This window comes from Sapajus apella, unplaced genomic scaffold, assembly GCF_009761245.1.
Source record: "Sapajus apella isolate SASKATOON/1434 unplaced genomic scaffold, GSC_monkey_1.0 scaffold8, whole genome shotgun sequence".
NCBI classification, from domain to species: domain Eukaryota; kingdom Metazoa; phylum Chordata; class Mammalia; order Primates; family Cebidae; genus Sapajus; species Sapajus apella.
In genome coordinates, this window is record NW_022436948.1 from 18,566,949 (window position 1) to 18,574,702 (window position 7,754).

Consider the following 7,754-nt stretch of genomic DNA (forward strand, 5'->3'; position numbering starts at 1 on the left):
AATCAGTGGACTGAATAAAGCAGATTGAATTCCATGATGTGAGTGGGCCTTGTTGCATCAATAGGAGGCTTAAATAGAATAAAAAGTGGACCCTCTCCCTAATAAGAAAGAATTCTTCCTACCCAACTACGTTTGAACTAAGACATTGACTTTTTCTTGCCTTTGGAATCAAACTGAAATTTCACCTCTTCCTGGGTCTCTTCTCTCTTCCTCCGGGAGTGGAATGTTTTATTTCACTTTGTTTTTCCCTCGCCTGCTCAAGAAAGATAGTTTTGTTTTAGTTTACACCCACAGAGTTAGTGGATTATTTCCCTTTACCTTTGGCTTCAAATAAGAGATCATTCTGGGAAGTAAGCAGAGCTTCATGTCTAGCATCACCAAGGGGAGGAAGATGTCCAGTTTGTGTGTGAATGCAGAGCTTTCTCATGTTTGGACTTTCTGAGATGCTGGTTAATACTTGGCCTTTTTTCTTACTCACCTTTACAGTAGGTAACTCTTCTTCGTGCTCTACTAATGATGAAAAAATTGTGTGTTCTCACCTTGGAAGGGTATGTTACACTTTGGAATTTAGTATCGTTAGCTCCTTATAACTGCAGCTTTATGAACAGTTCAAAAAAAGTTATGATGTTGTTTATCATCCAGATTTTTCTAACAGTGTTCTCTGACAGTTTTATTCATCCTAAGCAAAAGCTAAACTCCTTTGAATTAGTTCTTCCATATAAATTTTAAAGTTGCTATTCTGTGTTCCCTCTGAAAAAACATTCTGTTAATATTTTTATTGTGATCATGTTAAGTGTATAAGTTATGGAGAACTAATATTTTTATAATTTTGAGTCTTCCATGGACTCAGCCTTCCATGGTAAGGTATGACATCATTTGACAAAATCATTTTGCATTCCTTATGGGTTGTTTATTTTAACTTTATTATTTTTCAGCAAATCTTTAATATATTTTTGTCACGCTCCTTTTTAGGATTTTAATAATATTTTATAGTTGTGAAGGGAAGTTTACTTACATTCTATCTTTAAACTGCATCCTTTTTATATATGTGAAAGTTATGACAATGCTATTATGTTGTTTACAGTTTTTACTTGATTTTCTTAGTTTTCAGAAAAATAGTGCTATGGTCTTAATGTTTGTGTCCCTTCCAAAATGTATATGTTATAATCCTAGCTGACCCCTAATGATTTAGGTGGTGGGTATTGCCTACCAGTTGTGAAGGTTCTTGGCATTTTGAACAAAATATTGCACAAAACATACAGACAAAGCAGTGAAAGAAAAAAACAATGGAAACAGAGATTTATTGGAAAGAATGTACACTCCACAGAGTGTGGGAGCAGACTCAACCAAGCAGCTCCAGAGTGCTGGTCACAGAATTTTCTGGGATTTAAATAACCTCTAGAGGTTTCCCATTGGTTACTCGGTATACATCCTATGTAAATGAAGGAGTGCCCCCCCCCCCCAACCAGTCTGATTGGTTTTGGAAGGCAACCAATAAGAGGCTGAAGTGAAGTTACAAAGTTATATCCCTAAGCAAATTTAGACCAGGCCCACCACCAATCTGATTGGTTACAGGAGGGGACCAGTCAGAGGTACTTTTCATTTTTTATCGGCAAAGTACAAAAAGGGAGGGCTGCGAAAGGGGTAGCTTTTGATCCTTTTGTTACTTGGTCATGCAAAGTTGGGGTTTCCTTTTGATTTAGTTCTTGGAAGTCAGCATAAATTGGTCTTAGATTTCCTGCCTCCAGACTTTATTCTCCTGCCTCACCAAGATGATGGCATTAGGAGATCCCGCCTTTGGGAGGTGATTAGGTCATTGAGGGAAGAGCCCTAATTAACGGGATTAGTGCTCTTATAAAAGAGGCCCAAGAGAGACCCCCAGCCCCTTTATATATGTGAGAACACAGCTAGAAGACAGCTATCTATGAACTAAAGAGCAAATCTTCCCCAGACACTGAACTTGCTAGGACCTTGAATCTGCTTTTCCATTATGGTTGTTGGCACCATTGCCATCGGGATTCTTCCAGGACTCAGGCTTATGGAGCAGCCAGTGATTTTGACATAAGCATTGTGATTACAGAGGAAAAGAAAGGGAACATGGCAAATCACTCAGTGGCTTCAGAGTTTCCAACTGGAAGTCATACTCTGCTTTCATTTTATTGGCCAAATTAGGTCACTTGGCTCGCAGTTTATTAAAGCAAGTCACACAGACACACCTAACTTCAAGTGGGTGGGGAAGTACAATACTAACATGAGCTTGGAAAGAGAATCAGAAATATTTGATAGACAGTTTATAATGACTACATAAACTGCTTTTAGCTATGGGACGTTAGGCAGGCCAATTAACATTTCCAAGCTTCCAACAATAATAGAAAATATTTCATAGGATTGTTTTGAGGAAATAAACTAATACATGGGAAATATTTAGTGTAGTGCCTAAAAACCCCAGTAGTAAGTAAATGTGAGCTATTATGACTACCACCACTATCATCATCATTATTGTGAGTTATAGCTAAATCAATTTTACTCAAGTATTGTTAAAAATATTTGATATATGTGTGCATGTGTCTTTACAATAGAACAATTTATAATCCTTTGGATATATACCAGTAATGGGATTGCTGGGTCAAATGGAATTTCTATTTCCAGGTCCTTGAGGAATCGCCACACTGTCTTCCACAATGGTTGAACTAATTTACACTCCCACCAACGTGTAAAAGTGTTCCTATTTCTCTACATCCTCTCCAGAATCTGTTGTCTTCAGATTTTGAAATGATCACCATTCTAACTGTCATGAGATGGTATGCATTTTTGTCTTCGATTATCTAATATTTTTTTAATGATTTACATCTTTGATTCATTCATTAATCAGAAAAATATATTTTTCATTGTGATTCTTTTTTTAATTCTTTTAGATTTCTTGGGGAACCATTGAGCCTATATATTAACATTTACGTTAATATCTACCAGAGAATGAATAAGGAAAAAAGAACTTTCAGGTTGAATACATGTTACATTCAAATGGCACTTTTCAACTCCTCAAATGATTCACATTAAAAAATGATATATTGCTCAAAGTGCCAATTCAGATAACATACTCAAGATTTCAAGATTATCATAACTTTTAAAAATATAAGTAAAGACATACATTGATTGCTCTAATGTATGAGTGTTTGTGTATATACATATAGATATATAATCTAGTCTACAAAAAACTCTATTGTATATATATATATATATATGACAAAAACTATATTATTTTTCACTTGCAATTTTTACTTCTCAACATATGCATTTCTCTCTTATCTGAGAAAAGGAAGTGAAAATAAGCTTTTTCTTAGGAAGATAAGATGATGCTCATCAATCATTTCACCATTATGTACCGCCCTTAATAGAAATAATTAGAAAAGTAGGGAAAAATACAAGAAGTCAAAAAAATATGTTCCTATTACTTATGCACAATCATTTTAAAGAGAATAAGTAAAACATATACAAAGGAGAAAATATTAAAAGCAAAATATTTAAAATATTTTAATATTAAAGACTCCAAGTTTAAAGTTTTTCTTTACAATGGAAAAATTCTCCAGATTCATTCTTTAAACTAAGTAGTGAATAACTTTGAGTTTTATAAGTTCCCGTAATTTTTTCTTTTTTGCAAAGTGCAAAGAGGCATTGATAAAATTCTTAAATGATGCTAAAGTTTTACAGATAAGCAGAAAGAGTTAAACAATAATAGCTATTCACTATGCTTTTAAAATTAGATTTTAGCATAACTTTCTTTGTTATTTCCTGACATTGCTAAACTGTATTTCTCAATAAGAAAGTCTTTTCATATGTGAATATCTGTGTGTGGTCATATAGATTTTGTATTGCTTCAAAACAGAAGAACGATTAATAAGGACAGCTTAGAACATAGAAACTAAGCTATACAGACTAAAATGTGCTAATGCAAAGGAGTAAAACCTCAATTGAAAAATCTTTTCTAGAATATGTGACCTTTCCAAAAGAAGAGAAGTGTTCCCTATTCTTAACTTTTTAGAGAAGGAACAGAAACGGAAATATTATTCACATGCAAGATAGCTCAATCAAGTCTCAAAATAATATGATGAAGAAAATCAGATCAATAACTCTCCCTTTGTAAAATGTCTCTGCTCCTTCCTCCCCCCGCCTCATGCCCTTGAACAAAGTTAATGGTTCCATCTTTGTCCCAATCTCTCTATTCTGTCTGTTTTCCCTGTACATCACCAACTACACTCAAGAGCAAGTATTTTAGCAGTTCTTGATAAGACTATGATGTCTTTGGATGCAAAGTATATAAGGTGTCTAGTACAACACCCAACACAAAGTAGGAATTTAATAAACATTAAAAAATCAGTATTAAGCACAGTATATAGAAAAATAAATAAATAAATAAAACTAAAAAGGAGAGAGGAAGGAATTGAGGACAGGAGGGAAGAGGGAAAGAAAATAAAATTTACAAAGTCACAGAGAGAAGTGATACCATATTTTAAAAGCCATTTCAGTTGATAAGAAAACTTCTTCCCTCCAAACCCTTAACACGGAATTTATGTGGCTGAGTACAGTGGTTCACACCTGTAATCCCAGCACTTTGGGAGGCCAAGCTGGGGGATCACAAGTTTGAGACCGAGACCATCCTGGCCAACATGGTGAAACCCTGTCTCTATTAAAAAAAAAAAAAAAATACAAAGATTACCTGGGCGCATGCCTGTAGTCCCAGCTACTTGGGAGACTGAGGCAGGAGAATGGCTTGAACCCAGGAGGCAGAGGTTGCACTGAGCAGATATCACACCACTGCACTCCAGTCTGGCGACAGAGCCAGACTCCATCTCAAAACAGCAACAACAACAAAACAGCCTTGGAATTTATGCCTGCACTGAACTGCTTGAAGCTGTCCACAACCATTTGCAATATTCTTGGAAAATAACAAGATTTGTGTACTTGTTTTAACTAAACCAGGGTCAAGTATAAAATACAAAGTGAGGGAGAATAGAATAAAATTATAAAAATTAGTAAAGAAATGGCTAAAGAGGCATATTATTTTAAGAGAAGTTTTTTTCTCATTATGCACTTATTTCTACATGTAAATAAAGTGAACAGACATCTGTGATTTGACATGCAGTTGATGGGAAAAATCTAATTTTTTTGTTTTTTTAATGGTATTAATTTTCCTTTGTCTCTAAAACATTCAAATCTGTGTTTAAACTTCAGTATCACTGTACATCATGTCATGTAGGCTTAAAACAGGAAATAGGTGACTGACAGCCTCAATTTTTTCCCAAAAGCCATGTCCTACAGACACTCAGAACTGGCGTCTGGGTACAAGTGTAATTCATTAAAGTTATCTTCTATTCTCTTAAAATTGTACATGTTTTTTCCTTATGATTTTTTTTCTACGTGATGTATCAAATTTTCTAATTCTTAATTTTACAAAAACAGACCCAAAATGTGATTCACTTTAGCCTTCTTACTACAGTATTTCTCATCATACCACACGCGTTCTTGCTCTTCCCTTATTGCACAGGTGTTGTTCAGAACAGAGGTGTTGTGTTTAATGGGTGTCTGAAAATCTCTTGTACTGTTCCTTTGGTTTCACCTGCTTCTGTTTATTTGGTCTCTAATTTCAAATATAAAGTATACATAGTTTGTGCAGTTGTCTTGAATTTGGATGTACACCAGCTGTTTAAGTTTGGGCTGGTGTCACATTCTTCCTCTAGGTAGGAATGTTTCTATGTTTTTTGTAAAGATGTAAAAGCTTATAATATATTTATCTTTTCTTTGTTGAAACTTTCTCTTACAAATTTAGGGATAAATTTTTGGCCAAGTATAATAAATGTGAATATACAGATCAGTGTCTGCATATAATAAGTGTTTGATAAATCTCAGGAATGATGACAATGATGTTGATGAGTTCTAAAAAATCATCATGTTTATCTATTCAGAGTCCATTTTGTTTCCTTAACTGAAAACTCATAAAACTGAAGTCTTTATATTTCTTGCTTCAGTGATACAATATGGAAATTTGAAATCTATTTCTTTTTTTGTTTATAAATACTTGTAAATAAACAGTCAGTTAACAATGGGAACACATTCTGAGAAAAGCATTGTTAAGTGATTTTGTCATTGTATGAACACCATAGAGTGTATTTACACAAACCTAGATGGTAAAGCCTACTCTGTACTTAGGCTATATGGTGTATTTCATTGCTTCTAGGCTACAAACCTGTACAATGTGTTACTGTACTGAATGCTATACACAATTGTGCACAATGGTAAGTGTTTGTATATCTAAACATAGAAAACGTACCGTAAAACTGCACTTATATTCTTATAAGACCACTGTCATACATGCAGTCCAACACTGACTGAAATGTTATGCGGCACATGACTGTGTATGATTTTTAAAGTTACAGAATCTACAAAATGTGTCACTAAATTCCCACTAAACCCCATGGTATACCATCATATTTCCCAGTTCATTTATGGGCCAAATTACCTAAAACAGAATAGCCTTAGTTAGAATTTTAATTCATTGTTTCCAGACAAGACACTGGTGACAATAATGCCATTATCTACACTGGGTTTCTGGAAATAGAAACAAGTGTGTCGTATTCTGACGTGAACAATGTTCTAATTGAGGCAAAGTTTAACTGAGGAATAATTTCCTCATCATGGTTGATGATATAATAAATCACGAAACAAAGATATGCCATTAAAAGAAAAGTACATCAATTTGTACACCTATCATCATTCGAAGTACCAAAATCTCACTGAGAGTTATGGAATATTGGAGTTGGAGCTGTTCAATCCATTTTAGATTTAGAAACTGAGACCCAGAGAGTTGGTAACTGAGGCCTTTGAGCCAGATAGCTGCACACCTGGAATTGGATACTCTGATTCTCAACCTAGTCCTCTTTCTTCTCTACACACCATCACCCTTACAATGTTTTAAATATATGTGTATATCTAGCACATTGTGTTAAAGGTTAAAAGAACACATTACCTGGCTCCATCAATTATTATCTGTGTGAGCTAGCCAAATTTCTGCCTTAGTAACTTCATCAGTAATATGGGGACATTAATAGCAATAAATCTACATGTGAGCATTAATTCACTTATGTATGTATTGTATGCATGGTATACAGTAGGCACTTAACAAATAACCGGCATTATTATTATCATCACAGCAAAACTGTAAAAAAAAATACATTCAATTATAAAGTCATTGGCAATTGGCTCCCTTCCTCTGCTAGGTGGTTCTCTCGAGTGGACTGGAGTTCTTAAGTTAGGACTGCCATAAACGGTAGAATCAGTCTGGCAGGAAAAAGCAGGCAGCCACTGCTGTGGAAGCAGACCTGTGGAACATAAAGTATGAGTTCTCCTCTACTACGCACACAATGAGCATTCTTCAAACGGAATTTCTCTAGATCAGACAGACAAATGAAAAGATTCCTCAAATCATTGTTGCTATCCTGGAAATCTCAGCCAGATACCTGACTAGAATCAATATCAGGTTGATATTAAACCTGAATGGACAACCACCACCAAGCTTCATAGTTCAGCTGGGCCTGGTTTTGGTTTTGTTATCATTTCTCCAGATTCCCAGAATTTTTACTATGGAAGAGAAAGAGGTCTTCCAATATGTTATATGTTATATTTATACTATATATTGCTTTCAATATTTTATATATATATATATGTTTATATATATTTATATATATTTTATATATAAATAT